The 22,889-nt window shown below is 36.5% G+C and overlaps 1 protein-coding gene and 1 non-coding gene across 12 annotated transcripts in view; both read left to right on the top strand.

Annotated features, from left to right (window-relative positions):
- Window positions 1-22,889, top strand: part of DGKB (diacylglycerol kinase beta) — an 863,998-nt gene that overhangs the window by 207,416 nt on the left and 633,693 nt on the right. The window lies entirely within an intron of this gene.
- On the top strand, window positions 6,445-6,599 carry LOC113267226 (small nucleolar RNA SNORA57). Its single transcript, XR_003320641.1, has one exon. It is a non-coding gene; the product is annotated as a small nucleolar RNA SNORA57 (small nucleolar RNA).

The following is a 22,889-nucleotide window of genomic DNA, read 5'->3' as shown; positions in this document are numbered from 1 at the left end:
CACAAAAGTTATTACCTTCAAAATCAGAGTATAAATATGTCTGCTCCATAAGGAAAGTTGATGAACTTTGATGGAGCTTTGCAAATACATTTACATTGTCGGCCCTGATTCTCTGTTTTGTCTCTTGTCACTTGTGACACTGCAGGTTGAGGTTAGGAATGGAGTTAGGACAATGAACTTCAAGGGTTGATTTTTGAATGTGGTGCTTCGGCTCTCTTCCCCTTATATAAAAATAATGACAGGAACTTTTGTTGAGTGCTTGCTACATACCAGTTGCTTGTATAAGCATCTTGCACATTTAATCTTGACAATACCCTTATAGGATAATCCTATTATCATATGCATTCCATTTTATAAGGGAACAAACTGAGGCACAAGAGAGATAAAGGACTTACCCACAGTTTGAAATTAGTTTTGGAGCTGGGGAATAAACCAGAAGTCTGGCTCTAGAGCCCATGCTTTTAACCCAAAGGCTCTAAGTTTACTTACTAACTCTTACAGGCTTTTTATAACCCTCTACAATTCATGCTATTTGTTTACCTTGTTTGTCTCTGCTTACGCCTATCTCTGTAATTTCTTTCTTTTTTTTTTTTTTTTAAAGATTTTATTTATTCATTCGACAGAGATAGAGACAGCCAGCGAGAGAGGGAACACAAGCAGGGGGAGTGGGAGAGGAAGAAGCAGGCTCATAGTGGAAGAGCCTGATGTGGGGCTCGATCCCATAACACCGGGATCACGCCCTGAGCTGAAGGCAGACGCTTAACCGCTGTGCCACCCAGGCGCCCCATCTGTAATTTCTTTCTTGACACGCAGGTTCCTCTGTCCTTACTCCATTAGTGTTTCACGTCATGATGGATCTTTAAGCTTTTGCTCTAGCATCACAACCTTCCAGGATTCTATTTGGAGTCCACCACTGGCCCAACTGTCATTTTCTGTTGTTTAGCTGAAACTTGTGCTTGCTTTTATTATCGTATATGCCACAGAGGGTTGAAATAATCTATTTTCTGCACTAAGGAAGGAATCCAAGCCTTATTTATCTCTGGAATGTTAGTGCTGAGCATTATGTCTAATATAGTAGTAAAACTCAAAAAACACTGAATTTAAAGCTCTAATTCAGTTCCCTGAGGGATCTGTAGTTCCAGTTCTATAGTCTTTACCCCCCAAAAGACTAGAGAATGGTCTTTCAAATGCTAAGTTACAAGGTCTGAGCCAGATAATACATTTTAATTAGTTGAACTCATAATTTGTATAAAATTACTCAAAAGATATTTACCACCCCCTGTGATATTGCATATTTAGAATATAGGAGACAATATTTTGGAATATGAAAGATGGCTTATTCCAGACTACAATATTGAAATTTGTAACGATACCTAATTTTTGGTACTAATGTATCTTGGTGGGGGGAGAAAGCAAGTATTAGAATATATGGTTCATTGAAGATGTTTTGGTTTTCTCAGGCAGTAGAATGAAGTTGTGAAATGGTGCTTTCGGAAAATTGTTTCTTGAGTTCTCATTTTCTTTGAAGAAGAGTCCTGAGAAGATTTTGATTTAATCATAGCTAATAAATATTGAGTCCTGTCAGGAACAGACATTAGAAAGTTGACTACCACTAGAGAAAAATGAAAAAAAATGGATAATGGTGGGAGAATCAATCCCTGCTCTCCCTCCCCCAAAGAAGCATTTTCAATTATGGGATAATTTGAATTTTAGTTATTAATGATATGTAAATTTCTTTCATTAAGCATATAAATATTATAACAATGTGAACTGGATGGGTATAGCTATAGGGCTTTCCAAATACAGTAATTTTGTTAAAAGTATCATCTTAGGTCAAATAATTCTGTTTTACTCTTTTTGTCTTTCTACTTTATTCTCTTTCTAATCCACACAAATCAGTTGTCACATATGCAGTTATAACCAGGGGAAGAACAGTGGTGATGAGACATGCAGATGTGTGATAGCTATTTAAGATCCCTTTGAAGTTCCATCAACAAAGTTATCTCAGGATGAGAGTACCCCAGTGAAATTGCTGGGCCTTCCTTTATAATATTTCTTTTTTTTTTAAATTGAATCTTGGCTTATATCATATTCTGATTATTTGTGATGATGGAATTGTGGTTAAAGGTGTGGAGAAATCGACTCCATGTGAAATTTCTCAGTATGCACAGAAGCCCATTTGAATTTCATCGTTTCCTTCTTAGGTACTGTGATATAGGGGTTAACATTTATTCTTTGCCTTCGAATTGCCTGACCTGAAATCTTTACTACTTGTATGACTTTGAGCAAGTAACTTAAATTCTATGGTTTATATTTCTCTTTGTAAAATAGGGATAATGAACATGATATCCACTTCATAGAATTACATGATTTAATCATGTGTGTAAGAGGCTTAGAAGAGAAGGAACGTAATAAATACTAAAAAATAATAGCTATTTAGTATTTTCTATTTACTTAGGATGTTGTCTCAGATAAAAAGTAAAGTGCCAATAGCAAAGAAAATGTTCTAAATAAAATATAAAAGCTGTTTTCATTCTAGTTTTATATTAATAAAATATGAGACTCATAAAATCTATTAAATGTTATAGTAAACATCTTCTTTATAGGGTCATCATTACTTATTATTTTGCCCAAAAGATTTTTATTGACTTATAAAAAGAAATAGTAACTGGTAGGAAAGATAAATTAGAGAACACATGCAAATACTTCCCGGAGAGTGGCTGGCACACAATCAATCCTTAGGAATTTCAGTTCCCTTCCCTTTAGCTATAGACATAATGCGAGGCCTTTCATTTTTCTTCCTCTGACCATCTGAAGAGGTAGTCACAGCTATCATCCACATAATGTACAAACTGATACTCTATTTTCATCGACATCGACTCTTCTCCTATTTGTACCTATGCAGACGAGGAGAAGATGATCTTTTATGTGAGGAAATCTGTTATAACCTCCCTTTGACTCCCTTTGAATCCTATGAACTGGAAAGGAGGAAGAAATGGAGGTGCTGTGGAAGAGCATTACAGGATCCTTGACCTGAAAACAGAACTTCAAGCACAAAAGATGAGTTTGTAGTTTATTCAGCAACTTGTTCTGCTGAACAGAGAATGTAAGGAAACGTTTTTTTGCTGGGCTTTTGACCAAGGAATCCCTTCGCGGGTTACTTGATGAAAAGAAAGACTGGGGAATTCTCGCTTGCCTGCCTTTCTTAGCATTGTATTTTCGAGATCCTAAGTAACGATCAGCTACTTCTGGGAAATTTTAAGGTTCATATGAAGAAACACAGTTATTAAAACTCTTACCTTAAAAACAGAATTACTGACACCATGATCCCGTGCTTTATTTTATTTCATTTTTTAGTCATGGATGGGTACTTTGTTTCAGGCAATGTGCCAGTCTCAGGAAAGGAAATGGTAAAATAAGGGACAAATTCCTACGGTACTGAAGGTACTTCAGTGAAAGAGAAAGACAGACAGAAGAAGACACACCCAAACAAGGAAGCAAATACAAGATCTTTTGTTGTTGTAATAAGTGCTAGGAAAGAGACAAAGAGCTGAAGTAGAGAACAGAGGTCCTATTTACTGGGAAACAAACCGGTTTCAAGACTCATAAGAACCACTTCCACACAGCTCCCCTCCATTACCCTTTTTTTCATTATAGGACAAGTTTCTGGTGTTGACAGTGAGCAGAGGAGGATTATACACCTGAAGTAATCCTAAAACCAAGACAGATGAACTCATGGTGAATCCGGATTTCAGAATTATTGAGCAAAACATTTCATTCAGTCAGAAACATGACTCCCACATTGCTTTTCCCTTTACCTTTATATTACAGGATTATTCAGCTTGAGGCAGCTTTTAAAGATTAGAAAAATGCAAGGACTTAATGTTGCTTAGTAACTTGTGTTGCCTGTCATTTTGGGTTGCACATAAACAACTTGTAACTTCCCCACACTTGTCCCAAATTACTAGAATTGAGAAAGCGCACACAAGCTGATGAGTCACTTTGCTATCCTGTTGTTCTTAATAAGAGTTCTGGTTACCAGGATGGGTGCTTTATCGTTACATAATGTTATTTGCCACCCCATATGTCAGAACTTTCTATTTGGCAAATAGAGGTTCCTTCCCCGTCTCCCAGTGAAGAAAGCATAGCATAACAGCTATTCAGGGCAGGAGTATTATTGTGTTTGGGTTCCTGGTTTTTTGAATGTACTCCAAACTCCATCAGACTACTTAGTGAAGGTGAAGTGGTAAAGGTTTTTGACCTTCATGTGGAAATTTTATTTTAGAACGATTAATGCTTTTATCATTCAAGCTACTTTCATAACTGCTTGGTGGTACATTTAGTGTTTAGGCAACTATATTATCTTTGTAAGAACACTTTCAAAGCAAAACAAAACAAAACGATGGTTTCAATGTGACTATAATAATATTGCTATTCATTATGGTTAGATGGTGTTTTCTAATTCCTAAAATTAGAAACTTCATAAAAAAAGAAAGCAATAGATTCTGTTAGATTTGGTGTATATCTTGGGGCACCTGGGTGGCTCAGTTAGTTGGTTAAGCATCTGCCTTTGGCTCAGGTCATGATCCCAGGGTCCTGGGATTCAGTCCTGCATCGGCCTCCTTGCTCAGCCTGCTTCTCCCTCTCTCTCTCTCTTTCTCTCTCAGGCTCTCAAATAAATAAAACATCTTTAAGGAAAAAAAAAAAAAGATTTGGTGTATATGTCAGTATATGAGAGTACTATATTGATCAAACTTTTTTCTCCACTACAAAGTGTCAAAGCTATATTGAAAGAATTAGCACCTGTGTCTTACCTTTGGGGAGCATACTGGATAAAGAGAATGCACACGTCCTGTTTCTTTAACATTTGTTTTGCTGATCCTAATGAATCAAAATCCAAACTATGTTAAGACATAAGAAAAAATTGTTTGAAGAATGCTATTATGTGTGTTAAAAGAAGTAAAGGGCAAGAAAGCTTTCTTTACCTAAACATTAAACAAAGTTAAATAGTTTTCTATTTTAAGGACTTCTTATAGTTCTTCAGATGCAAGTGTGTATTGGAATCTCTAGGAGTGGGATTTAGTACAAATTTCCCTGACCTTATTTAATCACAGAATCCCTTCTTTTGGGAGCATCTGTTAATATCTCTTTGAAAACCTCAGATCACAATTTACTGGTCTGTTGGCATTCAATTATTCATTTAAAATTTTTTAAGCATCTCATAGATAAGAGTAGTATGTTCTAGAAAGAAAATTATGAATAGAACCTGGGCCTGACATTAATTAGCTCCTAAATTGAGGGTTAGAGGAAGACACATGGGTGTAGAAATTATAACACCATGGGCTATGCGCAGTGCTAGAAGATAGATGGGCAGCAAGCACATAGTAGGCCGCTATAGGAGATGAGAGTAAGAGAATAAGAAATTTGTTACAGATTGTTTAGAATGAGTTGGGTCTTGAGGGAAAGTAGGAATTTCTCCCACAAAAAAGACAATAAAAACACTTACAAAGATGTATTTAGAGATCTTGATTCTTTTCCTCTCATGTGAAAACCAGTACTCTTTATTCATCCAAGCATAACTCTTGAGTCAATAGTTGGCTAACGGGAATAAAGAAATGAGAGAGAAAACTGGGAAGAAGATACAAATTTGATGATAGAGATTGTATTTGATTTATTCGAAGTAGATATGAATCCCTGGGAAAAGAATATAGAGTGAGAAAAAGATAATTTTAGAAACAAAATTTGATGAATTTTAATATTTTTAGAGTATATTGGAATAGATGGGATATTAAGAGTGAAAATGAATTGTCACAGAGGAGGAAAGCAGTAGCAGAAAGCTGTGGTATTCCAAAGACTAGGGAAGAACATCCTATAAGAAAGACAAAGTAATCATCACTGCCAGATGTTGCTGAGAGGTTGAGTGAGGAATGAAAACTATCCATTGGATTTGAACACAGGGAGATCATTGGTGATTTTAGCTAAAGATATGTTGCCATGGTGACTGAGGTGAAACCCGGGTGAAAATGTGTTAGGAATGAGTAGGAGCTCAGGAAATGGAGACTGGGAGTGACTCATTAAAAAAGTTTGTGTATGAAGCTTTGAAAAAAAAAAGTTGTTTCTGCAGAATAATGGAAGTTTGAAGGAGCTTTTCTAAGATGACAGTTTTTGAGCATGTCTAAGTATCTAGGAGAAGTCCAAGTGATTAAAAAGTGTACTCTCCTTGGGTTCCCTGGGTGGCTCAGTTGGTTAAGTGTAGGCTCTTGATTTGGGTTCAGGTCATGATCTCAGGGTCATGATCCAGCCTGTGTGTGGCTTGGGGCCCTGGGCTGGGCATGGAGCCTGCTTAAGATGCTCTCTTTTCCTCTTCCTCTGCCCCTCCCCCTGCCTTGTGCACGCGCGCGCACGCTCTCTCTCTCTCAAGAAAGAAAAAAGAAAAAAGTGTACTCTCTTTTTCTTGGTGGGGGTCGAGTGTGTGGTCCCTGCCCTCCCCCCATAATGTATTGAGGCAGAGAGAAACGGCTCCAGCCCCCCTCTATACCATTTCTTTGGAACCTACAGCTTTCAGTCTACCAGTTATATCCTCAAGCACCAGGACACAGGTTATAAAGACAAAAACTGAAGCATAACAAAATTTAGAAAAATAAAGCAATGTTTGATGAATACTTAAAAATGTGGAAATGAATAGGTTCCAAGACAGGGAGTATGAGTTGACTTTTTTCTCTATAGAGAAAGAGGGGATGAGGAAGAGAAGGGAGCGTTCTGAATAGGTAGATAGGCTTCGTAGTGCTAAATTGAGGATAATTTTGGAATTCAAATTCTCTTGGCAGAATTTGAACAAAGTGGAGAAAGTTTGAAGTTTTTGGTCAGGGTTGGAGAAGTTATTGACCAGAGACATCTGCTAGGATCTGGGTAATATGGGGGCAAGGGGCATTTGGGTAGATGGTCATGACTTTACAGTGATAACAGTTTACATGAACACGTGATTCCTTTCAGCAGCTGGTGATGTGGCATTGAAAAATACAGAGCTCATCCAAGATGTACTGCTTTATTTCATTTTGACTTTTATATTGTCATCACCTACCCTCTCAGTATCATGTCATCTTCTTTATCACTTCTTCAGGTTTAGAGAAATTTGGATGACAATTTTCCTTTATCTTATCTCCTGTTATCATTATGATTGATTAAAGTACACAGGTTGACAAGTCAATTAACAGCGTACAGAAATTCTTAACCACCTTACATTCATTGGCGTGCCACTCCATTCTATGCTAACCATTGGTCAATGGCTCTATTCTGAATCTTGGTATCTGAAACTTCTCATCTTTAAAATCATGAATTACAAAACATGAATGCCTGTTCTCTCCACCTCCCACCATTCTCCAGTGCCTTGACACACCTTGTTCTTTTTGTGACTTTAATCATTCACTATCTCCTTGCTATACAGGCAACTTAAATAATTCTTTTGCCCAAATCTTCATTTCTTTGAACTCTTTTCCTTCCATTTCACATCTGGCAAAATCCTTACCCTTTCTCATCTGAGCAGTTTGGCTTTGCTTTTTCACTAAAATGCTATTGAAAATCACAAAACTGAGGAAACTGGTGTCATAATAAATTTGTGATCTCCCATCTCAGTCTGACCCTGGTGATACTTGGAGGTGCCCATGTTTTGTTTACCTTTCCATTGTCTCCAGCAGCCTTTTCATAAAGCTCTGCCACTCATGTACTTGGTGTTTCCTTAAGAAAAGGAAGACTTAAGTTTTGTTTCCCTCTTCCTCTTTGTGCCATTTACTTTTATTTTTGGTATTGGGATTTGAACATTTTAATTAAATTTAGATTTTAATTAAAAATTATTAACATCCACAATTACATCCACCTTTCTCCTCACTGCCCCCCCTTCCCATACCCCAGCCTTTAGACAAAATTTCATAACATGGCCCCTCTTTATCGTTTCAAGAATGTCTATTGCCTCTGTATTCTTTTCTGATCCAATGTTTCTTTGACATTAAGCTGCTTAAAATATCCTTTCTGTCAGTGCTCCTTTCTTACTTTACTTGCATTCTCATTGTGCTCTGATTCTTTGTTTTTTTCTGTGATTACAACAGTACCTCGTACAAAAGAGGTACCAAAGAAAACAAAACAAAACAAAAAGCAAAAAACCAAAAAAAACACTGAGTGAATAAGTGAACTTTGAAAATTCCTTTTTCTTGATTGAAGGTGATGAGTCATCTCATAAAGCATTTCCCTGGGTCAACATTGTTTTTCTCTTTCAGTTGACTCTGTTTGAGCGCTAAGTGACCATCTCTGTTCTCTGAAATATACTGTTTCTTACCTCCTCTCTGTCCATTTTTCAGTATAGTTTGGATTGATTCTGAACAAGTGCCTATCCTTTAGCATGTTTTCCTCTTGGTACATAGTAGTAAAAAAAATATATTTGCTTACTCTGGAAATAATATTCAGTCATGTTATGCTGTTTTGAGAGAATGAGATTATTCTTAATTTGACCAAATGCAGTAATTGATAGTTTATTTCTATAATATTAGCAGTTTAAGTTAGATTTAGGCATTTATTTGTGACACAATCCATGAATTGATTACCGGCATTCAGTTGTCAACCTGGATATAAAGAAGTGGAAGGATCAGAGTTATTTTCAGTATCTGACAAGAACAAACGTGGAGACTTTGAGGGCTTATGGGAAGTAAACAGTAGGTTAAAAGGTCACACATGTGGAGAGAATAGAAAACAATCTAGTCTATTTTCCTCACTGCTATGCCATTTCTCAGAGTCCCATTTAAGTGATGATGTACCAGTGACAATAGAAAGAAAATATTTTTCTCAGCCACATCAAATATTTATTATCAGAAGTGTGAATGAATGCTTATAGAAGGTTTTTATCATGATTTCTGGGTGTAATTCATGAGTGGGTGGTCACTTGGCAGATTCTTGCTTTCCCATAGCCCTATCCTCCCTTCATTCTACTCGGAATCAGATATCGACTAATAAAATAAATGAAGGCATTTTTGGGGGGAAAACATGATTTATATCAAAGTGTATTCATCCACAGCAGTACATTAGTCTACTTTGCAAGTATGTATTCTTCACTTATGTGTAGTTTTAGAAATTATAGAATTAGTTTGTCCTTGGAATAGATTTTGGATTTCTGATATTCTTTTCTATATGGTTTTACCTAAGCAATTTAAGTAAGGTTAGCTGTGACCTAAAAAAAGTATACTCAGTCATTTTGCTAAGAACACAATATGGTATGTGCCCTAATTAATTTTATGTGTAGAATATTAAAAAGTATAACTTCACAAGGAAATGAAAACTGTGTGGAAAGAGACGGCTTTCAGACTGGGACACTCTCAGAGCTTATGATTGGGTAAATTCTGATAAGCTGATATATTTTTAAAGCATATATGTTTGATTTTATCTCTTTTTTATTGTTTTTAGCCATTACTGAAAGAGTTTAATGTATTTCTCTATGATATTTATTCCAGGCCAAAGAGGAAAAAGAACTTAAAAACAATCTTCAGCTTGTAGCAATGACTTCTTTGGTAGGTCTGAGTTGAAGACATTGGAGGTCAAGTTTCCTTTTGCCTTATGTTGCCCAGATTCCACTCATTCCACCCTTTTTTGTAGATTCAGGGTGGGATTTCATGTTCTTATTTTAGGACTCTTTTTCTTTTACTTTCTGTTCTTGATTGCCAAGAGACTAAGTACAAACAATTCATTGATTCCTGTGAAGACTTGTTTTTTTGTTTGTTAGTTTTTTATGATGAACGAAACATTGGTGACTTTTACTACCCAAAGAATGCTCATTTTCTCTTAGTTGACATGCATTGCTGTTTCCTTTTTTCTCTCTTTCTTTTATCTTTTTATTTTATTTTTTAATTTTAATTTTTTAAAAGATTTTTATTTATTTGTTTGAGAAAGAGAGAATGAGAGAGAGAAAGAGCATGAGATGGGGGAGGGTCAGAGAGAGAAGCAGGCTCCCTGCTGAGCAGGGTGCCCCACTAGGGACTCATCCCGGGACTCCAGGATCATGACCTGAGCCGAAGGCAGTCACTTAACCAACTGAGCCATCCAGGTACCCTCTTTCTTTTTTTAAAAAGATACGTTATTTATTTATTTGAGAGAGAGAGTGTGTGGGGGAAAGGGGCAGAGAGGGAGAGAGAAGCAGACTCCCCGCTGAGCAGGGAGCCTGACACAGGGCTCAGTCTCAGGACCCCAGGATCATGACCTGAGCCGAAGGCAGACACTTTGACTGAGCCACCCAGGCTCCACTGTACTTCTGTTTCTTAAACTGAGTACCGATTTGTGAAATGAGCTTCCTCTCCCATCTACTTAGGAGGTGGGGAAGATTTTCCAAATGGGGTTTGTTGTAGGCCATAGCCAAGCCTGTTGCCCTGGAAGTTTGGTTGCCTCGATGAAGCACAAGGAATAGAATGCAGGAGTTGAATACCTCTGTGGTGCAGCAAAGCTGTCACTAAAAGGAAGAGGGCTGGTTTGCTGGTGTGGCCCCACACCCAAATGGTTGTAAAGGACCAGAATCCCATATCTTGTACTGTACTGACTGGGAGGATTCCTTCCTCTGCGTGGGATTCTGGTAGTATTGAACTCTAGTTTTGCCCTTGTGTGGAATAAAACAAAGCCTCAGGGAGCATCTACTGACCTGCATTCTTAATCTTGTGTTTATTCTTTGCAAGGATTATTTGCCAGTGTAATTTGTAAATCAAAGTGAAAGCCAAACATTGTTGAGTCATGACCCTAATTCTTGTAATTTCTAGACCCTGAACTAACTTTTTTGTTCTGACCAGCTTAGAGTTAATGATGTTAAAAATGATTTTACTGAACTGGCTCATAGATTCATGGCCACTTTCTGCATAGCATCAACATTTCCTGGTTTCTACAATTGGAGGGTGTTCCTCTTTGTCCATATCTTACCTACCACAATACAAGCTATATAATCTTACTAAATGTTTTAAAAATCATTAAGCTTAGAAAAAATTCTAAGATTCTAAAATTCTAAGCTTCTAAAATTCTGAGAAAATTTACTTTTCTTCCCAGTTTCAATATTTAAATAAGAGGGCTCAAACACTACCTATATGTAGCCAACCTTGAAACTTAACTTCATAGCAATGTTCCACATTCTAAGTAATGGCCTCTCCTTATAACTTTCAGATGTATGGCTCCTTATTCACACAGAGATAAAAATAAAGAGCGTCACTTATTTTGGATTTAAGATATCCCACGGAAGTAAACTCTTTAGGAGCATGGCAGACAGGTATTGAAGTCCAAGTTGATATAATGGCGTGGAAAATTTTAGCACTGGCATATGGAACGAAGGAAACCCAGGTGTTAGGAATAGTATCTACTCTATCATGCTTACCTGTGGGGCCTCTGTGCCTCCCACCAATTCCTTAGCCAGTTATACTTTGCCATCAATATACACCTATACTTAAATTGGTCCTAAAACTCATTAATAATTTCCTAATTATCAAATGCATTTACTTTTTATCAGTTTTTGCTATCTTTAGCTTCTTTTTAGAATTTGCCGTTTTTGATAGCTTCACTCATTGTTGCAACTCTACTTTGTCATTGGTAAGACTGCAGTCCTATAATGTTATTTCTATTTATTCAAGCAGTCAGAAATTATTCAATGACTACCATTTGCCAGGCACTTGGAAAACAGTGCTAATTAAACACATAGTTTCTGTCCCTGGGGACTTTATAGTTTAGTGTAAGTGATTGATATTAATAATTTATTATTTGATTTAATAAATATATTTTGAGTACTTACCTGGTGCCAAGTTCTGTTCTAGGCATCAGAAATGCAGTGTAAAAAGAGTACATGGAAAAACTTACATTTTCTTGGAGGAGATAGGAAGTAGCAAATATTTAATATAATTTTATATGTAAGTGCCATGAAGAAAAGTAAGCCAGGGCAAGAGAAAAGGAAGTGATAGAGAGTAGGTACTATTTTAAATAATGTACTATTTTAGATTTATTAAATATGTCCCATTCTTCCTTGGACATATTACATTTGAAATGCCTTTAACATGTCTGAGAGGTGTTGTTAAATAGCCAGGTCGATACATGAGGCTTAAATGAAAAAGAATTTGTTGGAGACAGAAATGTAAGAGTTGTGCATAGACCTGAGACCAGGAGAGATCATGCAGAAATGGAGAGTAGATAGAGAAGAAGGCCCAACACTGAGTCTTGGGGAAAAACGACATTTCGTGGGTTAGAAAAGGGGTGGAGGGGGGCGCCTGGGTGGCTCAGCGGTTAAGCGTCTGCCTTCGGCTCAGGGCGTGATCCCAGCGTTCTGGGATCGAGCCCCACATCAGGCTCCTCCGCTGGGAGCCTGCTTCTTCCTCTCCCACTCCCCCTGCTTGTGTTCCCTCTCTCGCTGGCTGTCTCTATCTCTGTCGAATGAATAAATAAAATCTTTAAAAAAAAAAAAAAAGAAAAGGGGTGGAGGAGTCAGCAAAGTTAAGTAAGAGGGAACAGCAGGTGAAAGCTAGGAGAAGGTACACTTCGCTGGATGCCAAGGAAGTAGTCAATAAAAAAGGGCTGTTGAAATATGTCACTTGTTACTGAGAGCATGAGCAAGATGACCATGGGTTGAAGCAGATCAAAGTGAGGATTGTTGGTGTTGAAGTGGAGGGAAAACAAATCAGATAGCAATATAAATCAATTGGAAATTGCACCTGAAGTGAATGGTCCAAATATAACAGTATTATTTGTCCTTGTCAAGAGGGTATTAAAAGCTTAATGAAGAAATGATTGTAAACTGAGGTCAAAAGGATGAGTTGGTATTAACTAGATAATAAAGTGAAAGTAGAAAAGCTTGTAAAAAGACTATTATTGCAAGGCAAACTTGAGGACTGAGAGCAGTTAATAGAGGCTGGAGTAGGTAGGTATGTCTGAATTTAAAGAGGAATCATGTGGCACAAGACTGTTTTATCTTTAACCTTAGAGCATTGGTCGTAATGATTAAAGGGAGGTGGAGATATGTGAACCACATTATGTTTTGATGAGATTGCTCTAGCTGTACTGTGTATAGGGTGAGCAGTAGATCGGCCAGATGGAAGTTGGGTAAGCCATTAGTAGGCCGTCTTAGTAATAAAGGCGAGTGATAATTTTAGCCAGCATAACAGCAGTAAAGGTGTAAATGGAGAGAAAGATAAATCTGAGTGATATTTAGGAAGTAAAATTGATAGTGCTTATGACAGTCTGGATATGAGTGTATGAGGAAATGTAATAGAGAAGTCAGGTATGACCCCTAAGCTTCTGGCATCCACAGTAGAGAGGCTGTGTCTTGGCAGTAATTGGGAGAGAATTAGAGCAGAATGCCACTGGTTTGCTGTTACTTTTGTGGGCCTTGATGGATTTAGTTTATGCATGTTGAATTAGAGGGACGTGTGAACCGTTTTCATCTGCCGACTAGACTTTTCTATCTATATATCCCACTGACTCCTCAGAAATATTATTAAAACTGAGTCTATCTTCATCCCTCTAAAATTTCTCTTTATCCCAGACTCAGTCATCTTGAAATGTTTTCTTTTCCTAGTACTTTCTCAGCTTCTGTATCAGCAGACTCAAATTCCATCTCTTGCTCTTTCCTGATTGTTCTCTCTCACATTTGCCCTTCTTTTCCATTTTACCCACACTAGGCAATTTCAAACTCCATTTCACTTGACTGTGCTCTTAACCTGCTATGTGGTCTTTTTATTTCCAAAGCATTCCTTGCTTGATATCTTTTTTTTTTATCCTAAGTATCGGTTTTCAGATTTAAGATTCTGATTTCCCCATATCCTTTCTCAAAATAATTCAGTATCTCTTCTATTCCTTCTAAATAAGCTGTAGATTCACTTTGGCCTAGTGTTCACTCTAAAAAAAAAAAAACAAAAAAAAAAACAAAAAAAACCTGTAGATTTTTCTTAACCTACCACGCTGTGGAATAAATACAGTGATTAGGAACTGCCTGGGTTAAATCCTGACTTTAGTACTTACTAGTTGTGTGATTTTGGCTGAGTTATTTAATCACAATTTTCTATTTTTCAAACGGGATTAAAAATAGCAACTCATTTACATGGTTGTTTTAAAGTCTAAATCCATTAAATTCTCTTAGCACAGTCCCTGGCACAAAGCTAGCACTCAATTAATGCAGCTTCTATTATTATTCTGTGAGCCTCCCACTATGTCCCCTCTATGTTCACAGGCACATTTAACCACTTCGTGAGCATGCCATTTATTTCTCTTTTGTGCCATTTTATACTCCTTGCATTCTTCTGCCTAGAAGGCTTTCTCCTTCCTCTCTTGGCAGTCTCTCCCCACAACATAATTTCTTCCTGTCTAAATCTGTTCATCTCTTCAAGGACCAGCTCTTTTCTCTCCCCAGGAAATATTCCTATCTTCCCCAGCCTGACCCCTCCCCAATCCCGGGTGTGGTTACCCAATATTTTTTATGTATTTTGACATTTATCTTATCAGTGCCTTGTATTTAGTTAGGTATATAGCTTTCTTGAGTCTTCTGTGGGGTGGTCCTTGAGTATAGGGAGTTTATTTGTGCAAGGTCTATAATTTTTGTAGTATTAGTGAACAAAAGATTGCAATGTTAGTGGGCAATTCCCTCAGTTGCCTGTGGATATTCTTTTTTTCCTTCCCACACAGACTGGTTTTGGCTCTACTCCTCATCAAGAAACATCAAGTTACCTGTCCCAGATCTTTTCCTTAAGGACAGGAGCTTTCAAGTCAGCAATCTGCTAAACCCATCAGGGCTAATGTGCTCTCAGTGCTCTCAGGAACTCTTAAGTGCATTTAACTAAGCCCTTCTGGCAACAATGGCTATGCTTTTATGTTCCAAGTTGTTAGTTTTGTTTTGTCTTGTTTTTCTCAGTTATACATAATTTGAAGGAAGCAGCTTTAGGAGAGGTAACTGAGTACCAGCTTAATACTGTTTCACTCGGAGATCTCCAATAATTGGCTTCTTTAAAAAAAAAAAGTGACATAAAAAAGAATATTTAATATCTTTTCTGTTTCCTGACTAATTTCCTGTGGTTTAAGTTCTGCCGAGCCATGGCCTTTGGATTATGAGCTGCCTCTTTTTAGGATGTTCCAAAATCATGAATCAGGATTGATTCTTATTTTATTCATTGCTATACTTGGTGGTAAGTTACACAGCCTGAGATGAGGGTTTATTTTTCCCCTCTGAAGGCTTCAGGGATGTTTTTGTCAGGTTTTGGAAAATGTGCTCCAGGAGCAATAATAAATTGAGTGCTGCCTCAGAAAGTCAGGCTGTCAGGGAACATATTTATCTCCACATTTGGGAAGCAGAGCAAAATAAGTACAGACCTTTTAAAAACCTGTGTGAAAACTTTCTAAGGTAAGGGAGAAAATCAATCTGACATGGCTTTATATCTACTTTATTTATAATTTATGGGCTACATGGGTGTAAAGAATACTCTAAAATTCATGATCATTCAAAGATGAACATTGTTTTTTCCTACAGTGATGTAGTACTGAGGAAAACTTGATAGTTAACTGGCTCTGTTTCATTCTGTTTCAAGAAGAGATATCATGATATAAGAGAACTAAATAATTGTATTTAAAAAATATTTTCCTAGGTTTCCCTAAAGTAGAAGCCTGCCTATTTTTGTAAATAACGTGTTATTGGAACATGGCCCAAGTAATTTGTTTACATATTATTTATGGCTGCTTTTTCACTACAACTAGCAGAGCTGTGTAGTTGCAACAGAGAACTTTTGGCTCACAAAGCATAACATAGTTCCTCTCTGGCTCATTATTATTATTATTATTTTTTTTTTTTTTCAGAGAGAAAGTGCGTGGGTGAGCAGGAGTGGGGGAGGGGCAGAGGGAACGAGAACATCTTAAGCAGGTTCCATGCCCAGCATGGAGACCCATGCGAGGCTCTATCTCACCGCCCTGAGATCATGACCTGAGCCAAAATCAAGAGTTGGATGCTTAACTGACTGAGCCACCCAGGCACCCCAGTTACTCTCTGGTTCTTGAAGGAAAGGTTTGACGTCCCCTGGCCTAGAAGGATTTTGTCATGAAAGGAAGATTCTACTCTTTTTGTTATAATGCCATTAATAAGAAGTTTGCTTTAGTTGTGAGAGATGACAGGATTGTAATGGGAGCATCTATTTATTAATTGGTGGTCTTACTCTACGAGTTTATTTGTTGGATATAATTGGATTTTGAATAGGGCTAAAAATGAAAAGACAATATCTGCCTCATCCAACTAAAGCGTTTATTGGGGTCTTAACTGATATCACAGCGTTAGGTATCGTTTGCAGAGCTACTGAGTCTGCATATATGAGCAAAATGTCAATTAAATTTCAAGGTTCAGGTCCCCTCTTCTTATAAGTGATTTCCAAAAAGTGACTCTCCAATTTGTTCGGCAGTAGGAACAGTGACAGTGGTTAATGTAAACCATATGGTTTTGAGTATAGACTCCTAGGAAAAACTGTGCAGATCCTATCTTTACCTGTTTCTATCACTTCTGCCTCTGTCTCTGTGTGAATGTGTGTGTGTGTGTGTGTGTGGGTGCGTGTGTGTGTTCATCCATCTTAAATATTTCTTAGAGAAACTGGAAAATCTGAATTTATATTTCATGCATCTACATATTTTGTGTTGTAGCTATGCATTTGTTGTTCACTAGCACACATTAATATTCATATAATCAAATATTAGCACTGTGCTAGGTGCTAAAGGGGAGCAAAAAGGCTCCCTAACTTCATCACGCTTTCATATTTGAGGAAGAGAGACATTTAATATGGTATAAACAAATTACATATGTATTTCTTTTTACCTTTTACCTGAGGAGAAAGGCACAAATAATAAGTGTATGGCTCCATGAAATGTTCACAGATTGCACACACACACGTAACCAGCACAGAGCAAGGTGCATAACATACCCCGCAATCCTGATGGTGTCCTTTCTTCATCGGCCCCACTTTCCAAGACCATGGCCTGACCTCAGAGATACAAATCTGAGGTTTCTAAAACATTGAGTTTTTGATATTTATAGATCAGGAAATCCTCATTTCTGCCCTCCTTTGAAAAGTCATTTCTGGTCATCCTGAGCACGTGCACTCCCTCCAGGCAGTGGTCTACCAAAGCAGGAGCAGCTACTTGTCCCTAAGGGAGGGTGTGGTCTCTCCGGGCTCCCTTGGCTCACCTCCTTTTTTTTCACCGGCCTGGTCTGCTGGCATAAGAGCTTGCAACACTTGCCTTTTTCCATCTCTTGATCCCAATTTCAATGTCTTCCTGCTTTTGACCACCCCGAGCCTTTTGTATAACAAGATAGTATTATATTACATACAATTTTTATATATAATTATATATATATAAAATATATTCCTATTTGTTGTACTTATTTCTTTAACACATACACATAAAAAACACAAATGTGACATGTTCCATATACAGAAGATAAATGGAGAGTTTTTTTGTGTTTTTAAGATTTATTTACTTATTTTAGAAAGAGAGAGAGAGAGAGAGAGCACACGTGCGCTCATGAGCACATGCGAGCGAGGCGGGGGCAGAGGGAGAGAGAGAATCTCAAGCAGACTCTCTCCAGAGCATGGAGCCAACATGGGACCCAATCCCATGACCTTGAGATCATGACCTGAGCTAAAATCAGGAGTTGGCTTAACCAACCGAGCCACCCAGGTGCCCCAAACAGAGTCTATTACTAGGGGTTGTGGTGTGGATAGAAGAATCCCAGAAGCTTCCCCTAATAGAATAATAATTTAGCTGAGATGAAAAATAAGAAGTTAGGCAAAGACAATAGGAGAGGCAAAAACATATCCCAGGAACATACTCTATACATTTACAAGTACACTAAGTACTTCACTCTAACAATCTTATCAATTGATTTTCCTCTGTTTATATTTATATGCTCAAAAGTGACATTTAACTTCCCGATTCTTAAAACTTCAGCCATCACCTTCTATTGAATTCTCAGATTGCCATGGCCTGTATTTGATATAGAAACATGTAACAGGAATTATATGTTATAAAAACCTTAAAATAGGAAATTCAATGCTGCCTATCAGCCTATAAAACTACCACCCCCCCTTTTTTGTTGTGAGAGAAGTTTTGGTCCTTGGGTGAAATCTAGTGTATACTCTGACCATCCAGTACCCCCCTTCTCGAACTAGCTTATCAGTTATCCATTTCATTCTTGCTCTTGCTGTCCTTCCATGGTTCTTCTTTCTCCCACATACTCTCAAATATACTCATATTTAGTTTCTGTCTTTTTACCTCCAAAACCCACTGCTCTCTGTTTTCATCACTCCCATTTGAGACCACCAAAATCTTTTGCCTAGGAAACATCTGCTAAAGTTACAACTAAATTATGGAATGAATAAGTTATAGGAATAAAAGGCACAGCGTGAGGAATATAGTCAATACCTAGTAATCCTTTTGCCTGTTCCCAAAGGCAGACCCATGTTTATGACTTGTTCTGCACACACTCTTAACTCTTAATATATTATAGAATATATTTTAGAATTTTTTCTAAAATATTTAGAATATTTATGTATTCTAATACATTTTGACAGTTTTAGTATATAGAAATTTAAAACAACTTTATAGAAAAGTATCTTAAAACTAAATGTGAGCAATTTGCTGGAAGAAAATACTTTTTTATTTATATAATAGGTAAAGGATTAGTTCCTTCAGTGTTCAAAGATGTACAAAAAATAATTTTAAAGATTTCAGAGCCATGGAAATAATTCAGGATAAGAACAATTTATAGAAGTGATTTTAATGGCCAATCCTTTGAAAAGATGCCCAATCTCAATTGTTGTCACTGAAATGAAATGATGACCATACAGCACCACCACCCACAGCCATATAATTCAAAATTTGTCCATCAGATTGGCAAAATTTAAAAGCATTTAATAGTACCCAGTATTGACAAGGGTATAAGGAAATTGCTCTCTTATAACTATCAGCAGTTCTATAAATGCTATGGAATATTTGGAAATCATCTTGCTGTAACTTATTAAAATATAAATTCCCCATCATTTTTGGCCTGACAACATCATTATTATTTACTTATTCAATAAAGGTACTAGAATATAAAGATATATGGTAGAGATTTTTTTTATTGCAGCATTATTTATTGTAGCATGAAACTGGAGAAATAAGAGCAAATAACGTCAGTACGGATATGGTTGAGTAAATTATACTTCCATATTGTGTAATGCTCTGGCTATCATAAAGAATGAATTGTAATTGTCTGTATGTCCATACCATTTAAAAATCGTTAAGTTATATAATGTGTAGCCTATGATCATATCTTTAAAAAATAAAAACTAATAGCAAAGCAGTATTCCCTATATATGAAGAGGTTGTATAAGCAGAGAGAAGTTCTACACAAAGCTTTACCAGTGTGTAGATTAGGTTATGAGATTGATATGAAGCTCCTAAAGACATAGTTAATTTGGTACTATACCATTTTGTTAAAAAGAACATTAATTTTACTATCATACATGTAATTTTAAATTACTACACCATATTGTATATAACTCTGCCCATATGTTTAAAATCTCTCAAGGGGTTTATTATGGAATTAGAATGTAATCCATACCTCTTACCTCCCATCTCAGTCTCCTATGGTTCGGTTCTCCTTACTGCTCTAACTTGGTCTTGAGCAACTGTACCACTCCTTAGCTGCATCTAGAAACAATAGCCAACTTTTAGTTTATTATGCAGAATTGCAGTTTTTTCTTACCTTAAAGCCTCCCCACTCACCAGTATACACTCAGCTAGAACCACCTTTCCCATACTCTGGATGAGTCAGTTTAAATGTCACTTCTCTAAAGTTGCCACTTTGATCCTTCAATAAAAATTATGTCCCCCAGTTATTAACTCATAAGGGTTCTGAGGAGTGTCTTTTTTTTTTTCTTTAGCAGAAACCAAGTTGATGCCTTATGACTCTCAGAATTACTAAATGAATATTTTGAGTATGCTGTGCAAAATGAGCTAGGTAAATATTCAGTAAATGTAATTTTTAAAAACTAGGATCCTATTATTAGAGACAACAAGGGTCATGCATACAATTGTCATTTATTACTTACATGAAAGCTTCTGAACTTCTGGGTTATTTCACTTTAAAAGAATTTCAACTTGTCACACAAAAGTCTTATGTGGTAAGATTATTTCAACATAGGGTTAATTTACCGTGGAGAAAATGAACGCTCTTCCTTCATTTTTCTTCCCAGCTGTAGGAGCTGTTACTGTGGAGGTTTTTGTTTGATAAAAGAAAAGGAGTTTCACAAGTTTGTTTAGTAACATACCTATTTAGAATCGTAGGCATATTCTTTGGACTTTATAGCCCTAGGTCATTTCAGATAGGGGAAAAAAAAAAAGTTTTGGCCCCTTGGATTAGAACCTTCTAAAGACATAAATATTTAGATAGACTGCAAGGAGGTTCTGACAAGATAAAGTATGAAATATCCAAATAACTTGGAAGAAGAGTTAAGTGTTTTATATTTAGGGAGCAAACTCCCATCTGAAGTGATAGAAACAGTCTATCTCTTTCAAGTGATATATCTAAGCACATTCCTTAACTGAATGCGGAGTGAAAGTTTACCGTATTAAATTGTTTCAAAATTAGACTTGGCTAGCTAACAGAAACAAATCAGGCATCTAAACAGGATATCCTTTACCTTAGGTCATGAATATTTTGAAATACATTAATATAGATCATTTTTGTTTGTCATTATTTGGCAAGAGTTACATTACCTTGAGCTGTGATATGTCTTGATACATATTACTTATTTCGTAAAACAATATATCAGGAATCTTTATGACATTTGTTCAGTCTGATAAGATGAGGCCATAAGTATATCATTTATTATTATCAAATAAAAGCATGGATTTTTGAGCACTAGAAATACAACAATTTTTAGAGCTGTAGCGGTTTTTTTGGTTGTGGTGTTTAAATAGATGTTGTTGGCGTTTGATAGAAAGTTGAATGGCCTGGGGGTTATTACTGTAGCCCATAAACTAAAACCTATTCGAGATTCAGAATGAATTCAATAGGAAGAAAGCAAAGTTAGTTTGTGAGATATTTTAATAGATCACATGGGATAAACAATAAATATCTCTTTCAGTTTTTTGTACCCGATAAAATCTCGTTTCATCAGCTTGCAAATTATGCAGTAAAATGTGTAGTCATATAACTATTCTACTTGTGATAGTCTTCTAAAGTTTCAGTGAAGGAACATTAGCACAATTGCAAAAGAGAAAATGAAGCAACTGGTAAAAGTTTTCCTGTACATTACCACTTACGAACACAGATGGAATAAAGAAAGAGGTGCAAGTGTTAATTTCTGAATTATTATTGGCATGATCTTTTTTTTTTTTTTCTGGTTAGCTTGATTTATAGATTAATATGTGTAAGGGTCAGACATAAAGAATTTTTGTTGACAGACTGCATATGTGCATATTTCATGGATAAAATATTATTGGCTTTTTCCCACCTTTATTGGGCATTCCCAGAGTCATGGTAATTTAGATGGAATGAAAAATCTATTTTTGGCCTATTGTAAGGCACAAATACAAATTTGGTTTTGGGTACATGCTCCTATAAACTAGTCACTAGAGATGCGAAAAGTCATAAAATGATAATCAGTCCTCAAAGCCAGGGGTTTGATTTAATTCTCCTATACATGATTTTCCCCCAAAACAAATCAGCATATTTTCAGAAGCTGCAAGAGCCTATTGTTTGTGGAACTCGGCACTGTGGAGAGTTATTTAATTATTTCTTTGGAAAGGTTTAAAATGTGAAGTTTCCTCAGTAAATAAACTTTTATTAAGCATCTGTGACAAACTTGCTTTTGTGGGGAACATTCCAAAACAAAGCAAAAATATACTAAGTTATAAACTACTGACATACAAAGCTGCAAAACTGTGCACAAGAGTGATAGAAACGCAATGCTAGAGTTACTGCCCAAAACAGATTGTTTCAAAAGAATACTTCAGTAGGAATGAGGCCAAGAATTTGGCTGAATTTCAGCCACAATATTATAGATGGTAAATTACACATGCAAATCCTCAGAGACTGCAATGATAGTGTGTGGTACATAGTTATGAAACTTCCCGTAGCATCCCAGGATTGTTACATGACAGAAAAAGCTCTTGATGAACTGTGGTCATTTAAGTCCTTTAATTTTTTTCACATGCAAGTGTAAAAATGTTAATGTCTTTGTAATTATCTTCCCAGAACTAAGCACAATTCTTAGCATGTAAAAAGCGTGGAGATATTGAAATTGTAGACGTTGACTAATTTTTTCCCCCAGAAAACAGAATTTGGTGGTTGTTACTAATCTGAGTTAAATAACACAGAGTACCTAAGAAACGTAGTTTGACATATAGGTTAAATTTTTTTTATGATGTGATTCACTTGATTACTGAATGTACTACAATAGTGCAAGGCACAGTGAACTTAAGAAAGTACAAACTATGCAGCCTAGCTTGTTGGGAAGATGTGCTATGTCAATGAATGACAATACAGAGCATCATGTGATTAGAGTCGAATATCAGTTGTACAGGAAAAAAAAAAAAAAAAAGCCCAGAAAGGCAGCTAAGTTATGTTGAGTTGAATTTATTGCAACTTATAATAGCAGCAGCAATACAGAACTGATATGGTAGCAGTAATACTAAATAAACATGAAAACCTAAGAAACACAAGAAAAATGGGTTAGGAAAGTTTATTGAGTTCTAGCTTTACTTTTCTTAAGAGTCAAGACAATATGTAGACCTGATAGTTATAAGAGTCATTATTTACTCAAATGATGCTTTATAGTGTGTTTAATAAAAAAAAGTATGGTAACATCTAAAAAGTGAAC

The sequence above is a fragment of the Ursus arctos genome, unplaced genomic scaffold, assembly GCF_023065955.2.
Source record: "Ursus arctos isolate Adak ecotype North America unplaced genomic scaffold, UrsArc2.0 scaffold_3, whole genome shotgun sequence".
Classification (NCBI taxonomy): Eukaryota; Metazoa; Chordata; class Mammalia; order Carnivora; family Ursidae; genus Ursus; species Ursus arctos.
This window is presented reverse-complemented; position numbering and strand designations above follow the sequence as displayed.